This window comes from Anas platyrhynchos, chromosome Z (genome assembly GCF_047663525.1).
Source record: "Anas platyrhynchos isolate ZD024472 breed Pekin duck chromosome Z, IASCAAS_PekinDuck_T2T, whole genome shotgun sequence".
Taxonomy (NCBI): Eukaryota; Metazoa; Chordata; class Aves; order Anseriformes; family Anatidae; genus Anas; species Anas platyrhynchos.
Genome location: NC_092621.1, coordinates 31096222 through 31114139, shown reverse-complemented (window position 1 = coordinate 31114139; position 17918 = coordinate 31096222). Strand labels below are relative to the sequence as shown.

Genomic DNA, 17918 nt, shown 5'->3' with positions numbered 1-17918 from the left:
GAATAAAAAGCAGCAAGCTGCCCCCTAAATTGAATTAAACTGCTTCTGGAATTTCTAATTAGTTTTGTTAAAAATAAGACTTAACATTGTGGAAAAGAGTGGAAGCTGAACGATACTGCCCATTAAACTTTAGTAAGAATCTCCCAGAAAATACAATCAGAGATTTCAGTTCAAAAGTAGTTTTATTTCCATTATGTAGCTGTGGCTACAGAGAAAAGAATCAACACAGACTAAAAAACAGCAAATCAGATTCTTTAAAGCTTTATAAAAAGGCAAGCCTTTTACTTTGCCCAGTGTTTGAGCAAAGCTGTTAAGTGTTAATGCATATAATCTATCTAGCCAGCTAACTAGTTTAATCCATCACACAGTGTGTGAAAACATAAAAGCAACCCAACTGTGACAAGTTAATAGTAGGGTTAGGCAGTAAAACAGTAACAAAAACACACTTTGATTAATGATCCTGAATTGTCCAGCTCTAGTATAGATGGCTTTTGTCTAGGTTTATTTACTGGCCAATCAATGCAAAATAGATCTTGTAATTTAAAGCATTACACCAGACCAGAAGCATTGCCCTATACTGATAAAAGATGGAGAATATACCACATTTTCATATGGAATAAAAGTAACAATTTATACAACTAGAGGTGCTTTAGAGGAAGAGAGAATTAAAATACACCTAACTCAGGGATCATTCCAGTAATAGTTGCAGTGGAAGAGATGTTATAATTTCAATAAAAACCATGCCAGACTATTATTCAAGGCATAAAGCAAAATCTTCTTTGACTGCTAAAAAGTGTGATATGTTTCCCTTTCCTCCTGTCTTAGTTTCTGTTTCTCTAACTCACAAGCAGCTTCCAAACAAGGTCAGGAAAACAACTTAATGAAATGTCAGAAAAAAATTTGCTTTCTTGGCGTCTCTCAAATCCATGTTGTTTTGTATCTAATGGGTAGGCACACTTTGGGATACATCAGTGCACTAAACATTCAGCGCTATCCCTTTAGTGCATACAGCCATTCCTGTTAAAAACACCACTGAAAGAATACACATTACACAATTCCTCTGAACTCAGGTTGTGGGAAGCCTGCGACAGAGCCTCCCAAACTGAGAAATGCAGGCATCTGTTACATCCCAAAGGAGTGCTGCAAATATCAAGCTGTAGAGCTTAATTACCTCCTCTTGACATTTTTCATCCAAAATAGGTATTCTACCACTCTGCAAAATAAATGTGATAGGGCATAGGATATTCCTAAACATGCCTTCAGTTGAAACTCTTTAGAGACTAAACTTCTAACAATGCAAAGGGCAATGAAATAAGATAGTAAACTAGTTGTAAGACCTTTTACATTCACTGTGAAATAAAGGCTAGAATGACCCAATGGAAAAACAAACAAACAAACAAGAAGTCTCCTTTGTACTGGATAAGTTGTGAAAAACACTAGTACAAGTGTGGAGCAAGTGAAAATAAATCTCTTTTGCTGCACAGCAAACAACTGCACAGATTCTACACCTGCATGAAAACATAGTGCATGATTTGAGTCCTAGACTGAAAGACTAGATTAACAATCAAGTCTGTCTCTCTTGCTTGTGGACAATACACAATATAGTGAGCTTTCAATGTGAGATGATTAATAATGCTAACCCTTCTGACCTGTATAGCTGGTCAATGTGGGATTCCATGAGCAGCTTGCAGTGGAAAGTGGAAATGATGAATGAGTCTTGTCACTGAACAGCAATCAGTTATCTTCAAAGAGTACAACACCCCATCTCCATCTATACAGAAAATAACCAGAAAACTGGAGATGGTTACTTCAACCACAGCTTTGAAGCATCCTGCCAGCCATCACACAGAACACCAGGCACACTGTTCATTCTAATGCTGTTTGTGGAGTCTCAGGTTCTTTAGGGCCTACTGCTCTTTCTCTCACCTGACATGCACTTCTCCATTCTGTCACAAAAGATCTCTATCCAAACATAATTAGATAAGTCATATTTAATTATCTACTGCTTAAGTTTTAAATTACATTCATTCTTATCTTTGGTGTAAGTTGTGGTGAAGTGCAGGACTTCATAGGACTTCATACTTTACAACCAATGTTATAAAGTATGTGCTAACACAATGAAATGGTTCAGACCAGGTCTGTAACAAAAGAAAATGTAGTAATGAACTCATCAGTGTTCACTTCTAATGTCATAGGGTCTAAATCAAATACATCCCATTGGTCCTACTTTGGCCTGTAATGGGAGCTGCAGTTATAAACCTGGAACCAGAATTCATTTCTTGCAGAGTTGAATGTTTTCAAGAAGGTTGTGTTAGAGAAGAATATAACCAATGCAGCACTGGATGTACAGAAAAGAATATGAATACTTCTTTGGCATGTATTTCTGAGACCTGGTAGTTCAAGACTTGATACCTGACTATGCATTCTGACCAGCCACATTCAAAGTTACATACAGAGACATGCATGTCCTGTGATGTTGTAAGTATAATACCAGTCTACAACTGTTGCTAATCCTTTGGGCATATTTTAGAGATAAAAAATTCAGCAGGTCAAGCTAACCTCACCAGCTGTCAAAAACAAAACAAACAAAAAAAAAACTTAGAAAGTCCTTTGAGACAAGTCAGATTTCAGATTACAAGCAGTGATTTAGAGCATCATCTGCACCAAGTAAACTCTAAGTGCTACTGGCAATGTCCAATTACATGTTGGCACAAACTCACGAAACACCACAACCTTGATGTGACAAACCAGCTTCTTGCAAGCCCATATTTTCCAGAAGAATATTGTTGAATATGCCTACAAATGAGAATGAGCTCAGACTTCACAACTGTGAAGATGTAACCTGAGTTGGATATTTCTTTTTCTCTTTTTTTAAAGGCTGGTTTTCTATTTCAGTTGCTATCTGGAGTGCCTAGTCGTCATGCAAAAGGCATGGTTTCGGTGACACTCCATGAAGAATTCAAAGTAACCACAAGGGCTGGAGATACAACACCCTAGAATTTCTCCAGTTTATTGGAAGTTTCCAGTTATTTCTCCAGTTCATTTGGTCTGGGCATGATAACCTTTGTAGCCATTCAGCAGGGAACAACACAATGATTACAATATTGGGAGCATTGTATTTGTCTTGCTTCCACAATTCTCCTCAAAGCTTTTCTTACTAAATAGGAGTGCCTACCTAATGAAAACTGCAAATTAAGGATGGGATCACCAATCAAGCTATAATTCAGTTTCCAAGGCAAAATTACTACACAGAGTGCCATAGAATGCAATTCTATTCACTAAAGAAATGAGTTCAAAGGGTCACACATCCAAAGAAATTTCAGTGATATTAAAAAACACCTAACAGATTTTGAAATAGATAGGTGTGTCTCTAGAAAGAGAGTGTATTTGAGAAAATATTTGCCCCTATTACTGACTTAATTATAAAATTACTGTAAAAACTGTAATTAAAAAGACAGGGAAGACTTCTTTCTTGACAAAGCACAAGAGATACTTTGTTTCTAATTTTCCTTTTACTGAGTGGGAATGCCAGGAACTATGCTAGGAAGTGTGCTGTTGCTGCAAGCATCAACTGTAAAACAGTGAGAAGCCTTTCCTGATAAAAAGAAATGCTAATTTCCTCAAAAGACAGGAAAAGCAAGTGAGAGTAAATTAAAAATAATAATAATAATAAAATAAATGTTTTTTGGTTTTTGGTTTTTAATTCAGTGTGTGAATTTCTGAGGAAACATTTTCCTGAACAGCTTTTGTCCTTTCCTTGCACTTAACAGAGGACTAACATAGTGATTCACCAGAATAATAGACTTTCTCTTTAGAGAAAGGGAGGTTTTCCTGCAGAATAAGGATGTAAGTGGTTAGAGGAAAAGAATTCATTTGTGATTTACTGTGATTTCATTTTCCTGTATTCATTTTCCTAGGATCTCATTTTCCTAGGATTTCATTTTCCTAAGATCTTGTAAAATCATAAATCACTGGAAACAGACATAGGCATGAGAAAGACAATCAGAGTACCTTTCTGTAAGTGTTCTCTTAAACAAAGAGAATGAGAATCTAATCACTGATGAGGGAAACCTGGCATTGAAAGTAGAGAAGCAAGCAAAAACAACGTCCTCATATTTGATCAAGCAAATCAAGCAATAGGGAAAAGAAAGGGAGGGGGAAAGGAGAAGGGGAAGGGAAAAATAAAAAAAAGAAAAAAAAAGTCTGAGATAAATGGTTGTCACTGTGTTGAGATGTATAATTTCACATACAGAACATGCTAAGAAACAAAGGGAAAAGAAAAAAATCCAGGTGCCATAAATTAAAAGCCTGCTATGGGATACTGGGAGGGGAGGAGCACACAACTACACAGGGGACCAGGGGATGGAGATTGGGACCAGCAGCACTAAGTTTGCTAAAATAGAATATTTGCATTATGCTGAGGGACTAAGTTTTCTATACTATTGCATCTTCCACTGGTCAGGATTGCCTGAAGCTTTCAATCAGTATATTTATTTGTCATGGATTGGTGGGCAAAGAACACCTACCAGCCATGGACAGGATTGTGAAGTACTGAGGGGGAGCACAGTCTTTCTTTGCTTTCCAGTTACAGAAACAGCTGATATCTTGCACGTGTCAGTGTACTCAGTAGTTGTACTGTTGTAACCTTTTACTCATACTGTCCTTAGTTATAGACCTTTGTCAGGGATACAGAAGTGAACTACATCAGAGATTCAAAACAAGCCTGAGATCAAAACGACGGTCTAACATGCTCTCATTCTTCTTACTGATGGCAAGATAGATTACGAGTCTAAAATGCAGTTTTTGTCCTCTTGCCAGAAAGGAAGGAGATATATTGTTTAGAGGGAAGTGAAGAGCAGGCTGATTCAGACTGGTGCCTTGTTTTGGCTCATCTAGCAACATAAGAAATGTATGCAGAGCTGAACAGTTCAGTATATATGATATTTTTTCTATGAATGTCTTAGAGAAAAAAAAAAAAAAAAAAAAAAAAAAAAAGGAGAAATTTCTAAATTCAAGATCAACCAAGCTGTTTGATCTCAGGGCTGTTCAGCACCCCTAAGTTACTGTAGGCTGCTGTTATACACTATAATAGCTTGCTGAGCATTTGTTAACTCCAGCAGAGTATATGTGCAATTATTTCTAATGAACTCCCTAGCCCCTTAGGAAAAAATAATAGTCCTTTTGAATTGTTTCTACCTGTTGGCTGCATTAAATTTGGAAACAAAAGTCATACATTTTCAAATTTCCTGAAACAACAAGGCTCAGAGCAAGATTGGCATGTTTATTTTCAGAAAACCTCCCAAAGCATTTTAGGCATGGCCAAACTAATACATCTCTCCTTGACAGTTGCAGAACTTTTATTTCCTTAGCTAGAGTGTAACAGATTGCTTGCAGTTTAAGTCTCGATGTTTGGGTTGCACTGCAAAATCTGGCTGCCTGCTGGGGTTGTAAAGAGGTGCCATGCAGAGAGGGGAATTCTGGGAACATCTGCCCACATAGACATTATGCAACCAAGGAGTCAAGGGAAGGTACAGCAATTTGTGGGAAGGTGAGAGAAAATACTTCATTTTCCCTCACATATCAGCAGACTTTCTACCAATACGCTAGGCTTCCAAAAGTCTGTCTGTTCTTGAAATTCTAAATTATTCTGCTGGCAGAACAATTAAAATAGAAAAATATGAGCCCATCCTGATGAAGATGCTGCTTTACAGTTTCAGAACTTCATATATTCATGTATGTTTTCAGGTTTGTGTTTCTACCTTTCCTCTATATAACAGTGTAATTGGAAAAATATAGATTCACATGAGAGGATTTTCATTTTCATGGCAGATTTACATGAGATTGCCTTTATCTGGAAGATTCTTGATCACCAGTCAAAGTAACAGCTGGTGCACTCTGCTTCAGCTGTATTTGGACATTGGGGAATGTCATGTTATCAAAATGTTTTAAGTGCACCCATCAAAGCTGACATAAACTGGAACCTGCTACATCAACCACACAGACTGCAGGTTTATTGCATGGTTTCACATCACTCTGCAGAAAGCAAATTGTGCACAGGAAGTGAAACACAAATTATTCTAATGCCAAACTTATTTTACTTTCAAGTTTCCCCAACAATGTAACTCAGCTGAGTTCCCAGCATCACAGATTTCTCAAGCTATTTCTGGGGTTTTAAATGTTCACTGTTCAACTGCCTATGAATACCTTTCCAAGATCAGCTTTTAAAAAATTATGAGGGCCTAAAACACTTGTTTCACCTGTATATCTTTCACACTCATGAACTTAGGTAAACAAAACACATTTTAGGAGTGCAAGTGTTAAATGGCACATTTTACTGAATTTGTTGAAGAATACTTATGCCTGTGGATTGCATTGAAACCCACATAAAAACTTTTATGTAGTGCTAGATCAGGAAGCATTACTGACACAGAGCTGCAGTCAAATCGTAGCAGTGATCTTTGGTACTAAAACAAGGCTTTTCCTCATAAGCTCTTAATTACACACAGAGTATTCTAGATGGATGCAGTATATCAGCAGCTATAATAGCATTCAGTTGTTTTAGCTAATGTTGGGTGCAATTGTCTTTTCCATTAAATCCAGTTTGACACTACTATTTTCATGGCACATTATTATGTTCTAGAAGAATAAACAACACACATCACCTAATGGCCTACAGTGCATAGGATGCGCACACACTAAATATTCTTTTCACAGTGGATTTTCAAAATGCTTTACAACATCCCATTTTGGCACAAGATTAGGCCATAAATTGACTGAATGCAGGTCTCTTTGACTGAGCTATACTTCCACAGCCTGAGTTTCTAGTTGCCAATCAGGAAGGCAGAAAGGATTTTAAGTGCAAATAGCTCAGGTGTGGAGGAATAGATTATAAGCACCAGTTAGAAAGAGATGAATTTGGAGGAATTTGATGTTGCAATAATGAAGATGCTGCTGTGCAGCTGCCAAGTTATTCCTGAAGAGGACATAACTGAGCATTTCAGTAGCTCAATACTTGTGAGCATATGTCTTTTCATTTAATGCTCATGGATTGCCCCAAGTACATCCCTCTTTAGTCTCTGTTCTTGGAGGTAAGAATGCATACTTTAAAAGAATCTTGAAATGTACAATATTCAAAACCAAAAGCAACCTTAGGCTTTAAGTTCTCACATGTGGCTTATACATAGCTTTGTGGTGGTGAAAGAATCACAGTCTCAGGAATAAACAGAGAAGGCTGAATTTGATGCTGAGTCTCCTGTGACCTTTTCAAGTATCCCAGAATAGCAATCATTTAGAACTTGTAAACAGAGATCCCAGATGATGTTTGCTCGGAGTAACTCTATTGCATCCTCCGCTACAGCACTCAGCAGGTGTCAAAACCAAACTCACATGGATACAGCAGAAGTTTGGAATATCACCCTAGCTGACAGTATGTTCATCCTCAGAAAGCCAACTAAAATAACTTACAGTAAACCTCAGTATGTATGGGGAAGCTCTATTACAAAATAAGGTCTTTGATATACAGCCAAATAATGCTACTGCTGCTTTTCAAGTCAGAACTAAACTTTCTATTACAAATAAATAAATATATAAAAATATGTGCTCTTTTTTCAGGTGTTTCTGATAACCATATACTGGAAGTACTAAAAAGGAGAGGATTTCATGTTTTTACACTTGTGACCCAAAGTTCTCTAGCAATGTTTTGCTTACTTTCCAGCTTACTCCTGTAAGCTGTTTTATGTGCACTGCTTTGGAGCAACAACTCAGAGTTCCTCTTCTACCCCTTCAGTTCCCTCACAACCAATTTCTCCAGCATGTATTCAGAAATTGTACCCATACTACAGCTGGATACATATTGTATCCATACTTCAGCTGGCACCTTTCTCAACAGCTTTATTCAAACTAACTACAGACAGCTAAATGAAGGGCATTTTCATTTGTTTTAAGAGTTTGTCATGCATGTCTCTTAAGCTCTAAATCTGAGTAACTGTTTTAAAGAGCTGTGTCAATGTTGAATATGAAGAACTGAGAAATCTTCCTGGCACCTAGATAAGCTTTCAAATCTGGATTCCTTTCTTGCTGTTGTGATACTCTCAAAATAGTCATTATTTACTATTTGACCACTGCCATTACAATTTTTAAAAAATATTTTCCTTAATCAAATCCATTTTTTCCTTAGTCATCGAAGATCCTACAACACACTTACTACAAACTTCTAAAATTAGTGTGTGAAATAATATAAGCTTTTATTTGGCAGTACTGGCCTATTCTTTTCAACTTTATATCTACCTTTCCTTTAGGTTTGCAGCTAACTAAGAGAATGCACCAAGAATCTTTAAAACAAACAAACAAACAAACAAGAAGTCATTAATTAAACAGAATTTTCCAGGGACATTTTGGGGTGTGTTTTTTTCTTTTTTCTTTTTTTTTTTTCATTGTAGTTGGTTTTTTAGTGTTACTCAGTCCACTATACATGAATGTGAAATACTCACTGCAAGTGTGAAATGTCAACTGCCTATTCTCTTAAAAATAACTCAAGAGAGAACAAGCAGATTGTTAGATAACAAGCAAATGTTTATATGAACATCAGAACAGTATTGTTTGAGATGATTTCTATGGACATCTCACAGCTCATTTTGCTGTCTGCCATTGTATTTATTCGTCCTTTCTCATCACAGGGAAGGTGCCATGAAAAGGAGAGGAACAATTCAATGGGCAGCATTTAGTGTTACCCTGCACTCACACTGAAGTGTGGCAAGCTGTTCTGCTTCAGCCTGCAGTTTCACTTCATTTAGCCAACTCAAGATGGAAGGTGTGCTGTGTCCAGATAAAAATTCTACTTTGGTTTACTTTTTAATATATTTTACTTGGAGGAAGTGCTTCCATCAAGTTTTCCATGAAAGCAAGCTTTTGACATGACAGAGGTAGTCATACCCAAGGAACATCCCCATTTCCAATGGCTGTCCCTCATGTACTGAAGTTCTGTTTTTTGAGCGTTGATACTTTATCAGTTTCACTTCACCTCTTATAATCTATGTCATTTGTTCTGCCTTACATAAAAACTGTTTTCCAGCAATACATCCTTTACCCTCTCTTTTACTGAAAAAAAAAATCATTCAGACTCCCTCATGGACAAGCATGAAGAGTAACTAACAAGAGTAACTAAGTCAAAAAGAACACATCTAGGAAAAAAAACAGTGTGATCCCCTTCTGAGACCCACAGCCTTGCCTAGGTTCATTATACTAAGCACTCTGCTGCAAGAGCTGGATAGCTCTGCAATGCCTGCACTAGGGCTTGTCAGTCTTTTGCTGGTACAGCACTAAAGTACGTGTTTCATAGGTGGCAGTCATGACGAAACAGTCACCTGATGATCCCGTTACCCCATCCAATAGCTCTGTCAAATTTACAGTGTCACCTGGATCTGCTGGAATCAGCTGAATTCATGCCACAGAGCACAAAGATAAAAGGGCAGCAAGTCCAAGTCCTTCACTTCAGATTCACTTCACTATTATTTATTTTCTTACCCTGGGTGGCTGACCTGTAGAAGAAAAACACAAAACATTCCCATGCCTTTCAGGTAGGATTTTAGCTCTAGGGAAAGTCTTTCTGAAGCCTCTGAGCTACCTCACCCAGTAGCACCTCTGCTTTTGACATGCACTTTGCCTTGCTCACCAAATCTAACCTGACAGATGGACTGAAAGCCAAGCCCAGAGGCTGACCCAGGCAAGACCAAACATCTGCAACCTTTTGTCAGATGATTTCTACTTTGGCACTTCAGGGTAAATTTATTTAAAATCTTTCAGCATCTGACTGAGAGAGAGAGATAACGAAACCTTACAAAAATCTGACTTAAACTAAGCTTTGAAATGTGATTGAATCTTCACCTCTAAAAACGTAATAGAAATGCAAAATGCAGTATTCATGAAGGGAAGGACTTCAGGCACAGAACAGCAGAGGTAACATGAAATGTCAAGGGTGAAACAAAGGCAGTTATTACTCTGGCTTCTCACTGTTAAAACTGCTAGTGCATACATTTTAAACTCAAGAGCTCCATTACATTGTAATCCCAGTGATATCCCCCTGTCACCATGGTGCTATTAATGATATTGCTGTTTCTCAAGTAAGACCTAAACTTTTCAGTTTTGGAAAAAGAAGGTGATCGTTAAATTCTATACTCTTTATTAAAGTGTTTGTGCTAAATGCAGGCAGTAATACTTAGAAGGGGGAAAAAAGGTATCATTTTCCACTCTTCACCATCGTTGTCTTTCACATTATTTGCCTCAATAGCATTATGTGCTGAAATCAACCTTCACTAATGTTTTACGCCGTAGTCTGGGAACTCAGGGGTTGGGTTGTTTTGTTTTGTTTTGTTTTTCGCAGTTGACAAGCCTAAGTATGGTCAATAGGATTTTTTTTCTGAAGATACAAAGTGTACTGGAACTAGAAACCAAAACTGCAGCAAGAACTTCATTACAGAGAAACAGTGAGCAGACTACAATTAACTGACACTATGCAGTCCATATGAAACACTTACACTACGCAAATTGAGAAAGAGACGTACTGTGAGTGCAAATTAGTTTTCCAATGATGCAAACACAATAGTTTCAGGATAGTATTTGGAAACTTTTTGTCAGGTTTTATGTTTCATTTACTACCCCATCCTGAGATTACTTTATTCATATATGTATTTAAATTCTACAGTAACTTGTTTCCATACCACAAACCACAAAATGTCATAAGAAGAACATTACGATTGCAAAAAAATGGACAGTACCAAAAAAAAAAGAGTGTAACTTTACTGCATTTGTTGCTGTGTCCACCTGCCTCCATAGCATTTCTGCAGTCATAAAAAGATGCCAAAGAACCTCAGGCCAAAAGGTTCTGCAATCCAAGCAACCACAAAAACAGATTGGACTTCTATTTTGGTCTGGTGTATACTGCCTGTTCAGTTCCTTCAGTACTGCACTTACAGGGCAGATTATGTTTTCAAAATACAAACTTTTCAAAAAAAGTAATAATAATTTAAAGCTATAAGAATATGATCTTGATATGAGACTCATAATCTCATACCCATGATGAGTGTCTAGGGTGCTTAAATGACAGTGGTATTTATTCTGTATGGTAGTTTAAAGGTGCGCTGGAGAAAGACTTTGGGATGTTAGAGAACTCAGATAAAATGGAATCAATCTGTAATCCACACTGGAACTGTAAATTGACAGTGGCTTAAAAGGAGAAAAATATGTAGATGGCTTCAGCTTTTTTTCTTACTTCTTTCTTGAATAATTTTGTGGCAGGGTTTCTTTACCCTAATCTGTTTACAGAAATATTGAGCATGCATTACACATCAAAATAAATAATTCCCCCATATCTTTGTACTCCAAAATTTGCAGTTAATTAAACTAATTTGTCAGGTTTTGTAAGTTGGAAACTCTTCCTGTCATCCTCTCCAATCACTACTTATTTAAATTTCATCCTTGGCCAGTTTCATGATAATGTTTATCTGCTCCAGAGGATTGGAAATGAGAGTAATACACTGCCATACCATTTAATTTCTTTCTTAAAGCTGGAAAAAGCAAAGCATCAACTGGCCAGTTAGATAACACAATTTCCCATGTAGGTTATTTGCTTATGATAGCTGGGGGCTAATTCAATTCCTGAGCTGCTTATTTACTGATTCTGAGAGGGATTCCCTACAGTTAAGAATGAACTGTGCATAAAGTTTCTATGAAAACTGTATGAATTTTTTCTTACATCAGAGCAGGTTATATAAATTACAGCAGCATACATTTAACATAGTCCCTTTGAACAAAATAAGAACTCTCTACTACTGGTATACATTGCTTTTTAGCATTTGTCTTGTTATAATGTAAACCCCCCAACAGGGGATGTTTAATACCAACCATATATTTTTAAAACATACATGTTCTTTATGGATGGCTTGCTTTAGTCCTACTTCTATTTTCCTACCTAACTGTCCCTTAAAAGTCTAGCAAACAATGAATACAGGTTAACTCAAGATGTATAAAAAAAAATAAAATCATGCTCGCTGTGGTTTATAAACATTTAATTAATTCCAGCATCACTTTCACCAAATGGGGCATGTGTGCTTCTTGTTTTGGTACCGTAGCAATAGCTCATCTCATATATGAAAGAACTATTTTAAAGCTCCTTCTACATATTAGTGGGATCCAAACTGTCCATGTCAGGAAAATCCTAGGCAGCATTTGTCCCTAGACAGAGTAAGGATATTTGCATGTAGCCTGCATACGCATGATGCACATCCCACATGAGCATACTACTCAGTCAGAAGCTGCTATGTAAATGTCCAGTATTTTATCATGTTGTTTCTTTTGCTACTGTGTTCCCATCTGTATAACAAACATATCTTAAATACAGATGGAAATGATTAAGATGTTCTTCCTGCCTCCTGTCTGAGAGTAATCATACCAGCTTTCCTACCAACAGCAGTAGCACATGCCAAGCATTTCTGTCATTCACATTTCCTTACTGTATATTTTAACGTATATTGGATTACTCTGGCTAAGCAAAGAAAGAAGACAGCTCAAGAGAACTCAATAGCAAGATGTGTCCACAGCGTATGGCACACACACAACAAGGTTCACAGAGGCAGCTGATGATCAGCAGTAGTAATCCTACTGCAGTAGAACTGGGAATTCCTGCTCTCTGATAGTAGAATCATGTTTTAAACCTTTTCTGAGGCCATTGCTCTCCTTTTGCCTGTAGAAACCCTTACTTTGACTCCGTGTCTTTCCCCATTCTCTTTTTCCCCAGAGCAGCTAGCCTGGGATACCAAAAGATCAAAAGTAAACAATGTAGTTGTAATTCAAGTGGATTTGAGCTACTCACTCTCTGGGCATTCATCTGAGCATCTTCAGTCCTTGTTTTCACCCAAAGGTTATACGGTAATAGACAATAGCTGATACCATTTTTAGTATGAGGGAGTTTTGACTTATTGTCACAGCACGTTTCCTTATATCTGATAAAACCTACATTGCAATCACACTGGTCTTCTGAAGATGCGTGTGGACACCTTTACCACCAGCCTTCTGGAACTCTTCTTACTACTATCCTAGGATATGCTGTTTCCTGGAGCACCTCCTCTCCCTCCTTCACTGATCTTGGTATCCACAGAGTTGTTTTTCTCTACATTTTCTCAATGTTTTCTCCTAGCTGCTGTTATGCAGCAGTTTTGTGGTGGGCTTTTTTTTTTTTCCACGAAGGTGTGACCAGCAATGCTCACTCCTCTTGGAGATGTCTGGACCTGGGTTTAATCTAACATGGGGCAGCTGGTGTGCTCTGCTCACAGGGGCCACTCCTGCAGCCTCCCCACTACCGAAATCTTGCCATAAAAACCTGCTCTTCCAAGTCATCTGACTAAGGCTCACCTCTCCATTTGGATGCTGGTGTGCATCCAAAACTTCTTATTAATCACATCACATAGGAGAAAACTTGCAAATTCTCCTTATGGTGCTGTGATCCAAACTAACTAACTAATTTATAGCCTCTACAATATTAGCAGCTGATTGTCTGACTGGGATGGTGTTGATTTTCTTCATAGACATTTGTGGGTTGCTGCTTTGTTTTGGATTTGTAACTGGAAGGGGATTGATAACCCACCAGTATTTTGGCTGTTGCTGACACTGCTTTCCAGGAATTGGCTAAACATCTGCATGCTGATGGCGAGTAGTGAATGAATTCTTTATTTACGTTGTTTGTATGCTTAGCTTTGTAGCAAAGTTACTCAACTGACTTAATCTCAAACCACAAGTGTTTTTGCTTTTTCTTTCCTTTTTTGTCCCCCACCTAGTTTGGGTAGGGGGAGTGAACTAGTGGCTGTGTGGTGCTCAACTGCTGGCCTGGGTCAAAGCACCAAAACAGTGGAATGCTTTCAGACAACTGTAAAAACAGGCATATTACCAGCTGAACTGTGTCTCATATTACTATTCTACCAACGAGATATGCAGTATTTTTACAGGAACATGTTGACTTTTGTCAAACAGCTCTTCATGGTATTTCTTTGTCACTGGCCTGTCTCATTGCCACAGCTGACAAAGTTCTGAGATGACAACAGAAAATATATATTGTTCATTTTACTGCTAACATAACACAGCGGTTTCCAGTGTTGACACATCTGTCATGACCTAAGCACTCAGCAGCTCTGGGTAACCACCAAACGTGTTGCTTTCCTCATGAAAAACGACAGCATCTTCATCCTACAAATCTCAGAATTCCTGTGTTCATTGTTGTACGACTTGTAATGGATTCTAATAAAAAATCAGAACGCATAACTAAGCAACAAGACACGGAAAGGTATCTGCCAAGAATGTGGGATGACTAATTTGATTGTTATGAAAAGGATGACCATGTCAAGCCTCGGTCTTTGGCCTGTCTTGGGGTAAGAATTTGACTGACATGAAGTAACATTTGCCATAACTAGAGAAACTTAGGGGATACCACCTATCGTGACATCCATGTATTGGTTGATTAAGTCATCTTTATTGATATTACATAGCCTTTGGTGATCCTGAAGACTCTGATACAATGAAAGAGGGACAGGCGTGAGAGAACTTTTTTCTTTTATGTAGATATGCATACATTATGTGTCTATATTACACTAAGATTTTCCACTGTGTTCACATGGACCTAAAGAATGCAAATTTTGCACAGCTTCATAGCTGTCGGTTTTAAAGATTAAATCCCACTGTACCAAGAAGTCATCTAAATAACAGCACTGGATTTGTTTCTGTCTATGCAAAGTAAATAGAGTAGGGACTTAAAAAGAAAAAAATTTGCATTTGCAGTTAACAACAGCAGTACAATACTTTTTTTTCCTTCTTAACATATCACAAACTCAAAAGCTCTTTATTTTCCTGACTGTTATACAGAAAACTTATGCATTTGTAATTTGAGTAAACTATCATCTAATTAAACAATTTAGATTGAATATGCTAATGTAAAGGATCATAAAAAAAGAATAATTACAAAGGGACTTCAAGAGGATAATTACAAACAGGGAATGTTGAATCCGAATAAAATTCTTATGTTCTTTAATTACTGAAACCCATCTAAACCAGGGATTGAGAATATCTTTATTTAAGTATTGTGCACAATGAATGTCTCTTCAGACCCTTGAAAAATATTAATTTGATCGTGTATTTGTTAGATATCACCTAACAACTTTCAAAGCTTGTGAACTCTAGATGAAAAAAAATATATATATTTCCATCACTACTCCCTGTCCACAGACCTATTTGCAAAATGTCAATAGTGTTTCTCATCCCAATAGTAGGGCAGCTCATGCCTCAGTTAGCATCATGCTCCTGAAGCTGTCAAAGACAGAGTTCAACTAACCCAAATAGACTCAATGCAACAGTACCAAAAAGACGCAAACTGCCTACGAAGAAAAAAAAATAATTAAAAAATAATTCACTTTAGCAAAAAGATGCATGAATACATATACAAGGTACTCCTCTAATATTTCATTTTCTACAACTAGTGGCTCTCCTACATCTTGTCTCATTGTCAAACCAAGACTTTCAAAGATTGTTCTTTGTTTTTCCATCACACTTCAATACCCAGATTCTGGGGGTTCCACAGGCTAGTTGCACATTTTAAAATATTTTCACAATCCTACCTATCACTGTGATTTCCTCAACGCTAATAACAGGTTTCAAGAATATTGTCTTTTAGCCTTTGATCAAAAAGACTTAATGATTTGGATGGTCACATGGTTTGATCACGATAGTAAGGGCAATTTATCAGGATAAATTACAGTGAAGATGTAATTAAATTTAAAATGCAATTAAATGCGTAGCATCCCTATGGAATATGAGTAGCCTCACATCCTCTTTACACAAACATCCGCTGCAATTGTTATTCAAAATGCCAAGACAATTATTAGGCAAAGGGAGGAGAAGCACTTCATAACCAGACTTTCTCCTTGATTTGTACTTGGTTTTGAAATACAGCTCAATTATTTAACAAACATTTAGCAGCATTCAGCTCCATCTTAAAAGGTTGAGAAAGCACTTGGTTCATTTCTTCAAAGAGATTTGTAACAAAACATAGGAAAAATAATATTCGATATAGTGTTTTTCCAAAGTAAAGAGAGAGAGAGAGAGAAATATTACTTACTTATGAGTTTAGGTTGCTTCTATTTGTCATTGCAAGGATTAAAAATAAATAAATAAATAAATAAATAAATAAATAAATAAGATATATGACCTTTCCTTTTTATTTTTTTCCCATTTTAGATCACCCTGAAGCAGAGCTGAACTAGAGGTATACTTCTGAGCAATTTCAGCCTGAAAGAAACACAATGATCTGAGAAAGAAAACCTGAAAAAATGTCTGTTCCTGAGACCATCAGAATATTCAGCCAAATATACAGAGGTTACAAAGCCTCGTGTTGAGGCCAACAGGAGCTGAAAAAATCTAGTCATATATGATCTTAGACTGTAAAGGAAATTGAAAAACTGCAACAAAATTGCACAAGATCTACCACATTTTAAGGGAAAGTATTTTGATTGAGGACAGTTTTATTTTAGATTTCCTTTTACTGTTTCATAACATACAGATCAGTTTCAACGACCATTTTTCGAGTTTAAGGTGGAGAGTTGTTTGTAGATTCTTTGGTTTCTGAAAGAACACTATAGAAAGTTAATAAGATTTGCATAGCCTTAAGGAAAATTCAAAGTAACAGTTCTGAGCTGACTACTAGGGAGGGTATTCAACTCATTGAACTTGTGATAAGCAGCTTGTCTTGGTGTTGGAATCATGCAGTAGATCACTACTCTGGAATCATTTAAATGAGACAAAACAGTGCAAGAATGCAGTAAGCATCTGCATTTCCTGATTTTGGACAAGAAAGTGCAGTCCATGTTGCACTGCATATTGTAGTGTTGAAAAATCAATGAATATAAACTCATGTAAACTTCAGGATGCATGTATGCAGCCACAAACACAATGTAACTGGGCCATGCTTCTGAATAGAAGGAACAAAATTAGACAAAACACTGGAATCTGCAGACCTACCTATAACCTAACTACAGAAAAAGAAAGTAGCCCAGGAAAATGCTTTTACAATTATTTCTCAGCTGTCATAACTTGTAGGACCTGAGATAACAGAGAGAGAACCCAGTAACTATAACTGAGGAGATGGCATATAATCTTAGTCCTTAGGAAATAAGCAATCTCATTTAGCAACCTTAAATTCCCCAGTTCTATTTTACCTTATTTACTTCAGTTCAGTAGCTGTAAGATACAACATTTTCCTTCACAAAGATTCTTTTCCCCATCGGCAAATGCAGGATTATTGAAAATTGAACCAATCTTTAAGGCAGTTGTGTTGTGATACAAACCTCCTATGTGAGCTGGTGAACAAAAGCTCAGGATGACTCAGATGTGCCTTCATTTGATGGCACCATACTGTTTTCACCTGCCCAATTATCCAGCACTCAAGGGGAAGGCACTGCAGCTCCCTAATTGGTAGAATTTATGGTAACTTTTTTCCCTTTGAGGAAAGTTGCCCTCTGAGGCATTGAGTGAAGCGGACTCTTTTAGAAGCAGCAGCAGTATAACCCAATATAGCCACGTCTCATCCTAATTTTGCAAGACATAGGTACAATATGTGTTCTTAATACATTAGATTAATCTTATTTCTATGAGTTTCAGTGGCTTGTTAAAAAAATATATATTTTCACTAGACAGTCAATAACTTCAGCTACCAACCTATTCTCTACACCTGGCACACAGCTGCATCATCAGTCTAGCTGACTGATGGACCTGCACAGTTCTGTTAGGACTTTGTAAACTAGAATTTTCTACAACAGTTTTCACAGGAAACTTCATAGAAACTGCTTCTGAAATATCAGGAACAATATCAGTGTTCTTTCTTGCAA

The 17918-nt window shown here is 37.1% G+C and overlaps 1 long non-coding RNA gene across 2 annotated transcripts in view; it reads right to left on the bottom strand.

Annotated features, from left to right (window-relative positions):
* Positions 1-17387, bottom strand: part of LOC106015675 (uncharacterized) — a 32574-nt gene extending 15187 nt beyond the window's left edge. The window contains exons 1-2 of one of the 2 annotated variants that reach the window (XR_002400130.3): positions 17250-17387; positions 1650-1771 (exon numbers count right to left, since the gene is read on the bottom strand). This is a non-coding gene — a long non-coding RNA (uncharacterized lncRNA). The remainder of the gene's footprint in view (positions 1-1649; positions 1772-17249) is intronic. The other variant, XR_001187871.4, reaches the window with a different exon arrangement.
* Between the last annotated feature and the right edge of the window lie 531 nt (positions 17388-17918).